The sequence below is a fragment of the Mustelus asterias genome, chromosome 4, assembly GCF_964213995.1.
Source record: "Mustelus asterias chromosome 4, sMusAst1.hap1.1, whole genome shotgun sequence".
Classification (NCBI taxonomy): Eukaryota; Metazoa; Chordata; class Chondrichthyes; order Carcharhiniformes; family Triakidae; genus Mustelus; species Mustelus asterias.
This window is the reverse complement of record NC_135804.1, coordinates 4,509,438-4,511,206: the sequence shown is the minus strand read 5'-3', so window position 1 is coordinate 4,511,206 and position 1,769 is coordinate 4,509,438. Positions and strand designations below refer to the sequence as shown.

Sequence of the window (1,769 nt, the reverse complement as noted above, 5' to 3'; positions counted from 1 at the left end):
TGAAATTGAGAGAGAGGGAGAGAGAGACTCAGTGAGGGAGAGACAGAGAGACACCATGGGCTCAAACAATGAATGAAGCCTGTGACTAGGGAGAGTGTGGGTGGTGTGAACACACACACCCTGATGTAGGAGTGCTACAAGGTGGTCTCACACACACTCACCTCTCCTCACCCTTTCCCAAATGCGGTGGCGGGAGGGGAAGAGGTTTTAGGTCTTTGAGACTGTAGGGAAATGTAACAAGTCACACTAACAGCTGCTGGAACAATCGCTTCTCGGCCTTTTGGCTAAGATCAAGTGTAGTTTTGGCATCCTGCACTTGGTTGAAGTCATGAGGTTACACTGAGGCTTTATTTGAAGCAATTTTTTAAAGTGGCATCTCGGCCTTTTGACTAAGATGCAAATGAGATCAAACCTTGGAAAAGGTGCAATGCCTGCTCCAATCAGCTTGGATCATGTGGATCAAGCCCAAGACAGGGATGCCTGTCTTGTCGGCTTGGATCGGGAATATCTCACTTGCCGAGACTTTGAATTGGAATTTGATTGGATTGAACTGGATACAAATGAAAAGCCAAAAAATAGACAGTCAATGACCCATCGTCCCACGCAGCCTTCCACAACTTTAGACACTGGGTCGCGTGCTCAGTATGTCCGGTCTGTCAAACACAGATTTGAAAAGTTTATCTTGGCCCACTTGACAGCATGTGTTCACAGTCTTCCTTAGTTTGCCCTGTTTGTGAACACAGCTCTTCACTCACCTGATGAAGGAGCCTGAGACTCCGAAAGCTAGTGCTGCCAAATAAACCTGTTGGACTTTGGTGTTGTGAGACTTCTTACTGTGCCTTCCTTAGTTTAAGCAGAGCTTTGATGTGTCCAACTATCAATGGATTCCAGGATGGGGCTTTTGTAAAGAGAGAAAAGAAGGAGTTGTTTATTTATTAGTGTCACAAGTCAGCTTACATTAACACTGCAATGAAGTTACTGTGAAAATCCCCGCGTCTCCACACTCCAGTTCCTGTTTGGGTACACTGAGGGAGAATTTAGCACGGCCAATCCACCTAACCAGCACGTCTTTCGGACTGTGGGAGGAAACCGGAGCACCCGGAGGAAACCCACGCAGACACCGAGAGAACATGCAAACTCCACGCAATGACCCAAGCCAGGAATTGGACTCGAGTCCCTGGCACTGTGAGGCAGCAGTGCTAACCACTGTGCCACCATGCCACGCCGAAGAAAAAAGAGATTGCAGTTATATAGCACCTTTCACAGCCTCAGGACACTCTAAATTGCTGTTCAACTAATAAAGTACTTTTTAAGATGTGGCTATTGTTGTAATGTAGGAAAATAGCAGTCAATTTGCTCAGAGCAAGTTCCCAGGGACAGTAATGAAGATATATGAGCAGATAATCTTTTAATTCAGTGATGTTTGTTGATGGACAAATATTGCCCTGATGCAGTGGAGAGAACTCGTGTTTGCGTGGGTTTCCTCCGGGTGCTCCGGTTTCCTCCCACAGTCCAAAGATGTGCGGGTTAGGTTGATTGGCCAGGTTAAAAAATTGCCCCTGAGATGTGTAGGTTAGAGGGATTAGCGGGTAAATATGTGGGGGGTGGGGCCTGGGTGGGATTGTGGTCGGTGCAGACTCGATGGGCCGAATGGCCTCCTTCTGCACTGTAGGGTTTCTATGATTCTATGATCCTTCAAAATAGGGGCCGTGGGATCTTTTGCCTCCATTTCCACCATCTTCCATCGGGGAAAAAGATACACAAGTCCC

The 1,769-nt window shown here is 47.1% G+C and overlaps 1 pseudogene; it reads left to right on the top strand.

Annotated features, from left to right (window-relative positions):
• Window positions 1–264: 264 nt before the first annotated feature.
• Window positions 265–417, top strand: LOC144493225 (U2 spliceosomal RNA; annotated as a pseudogene).
• Window positions 418–1,769: the final 1,352 nt, after the last annotated feature.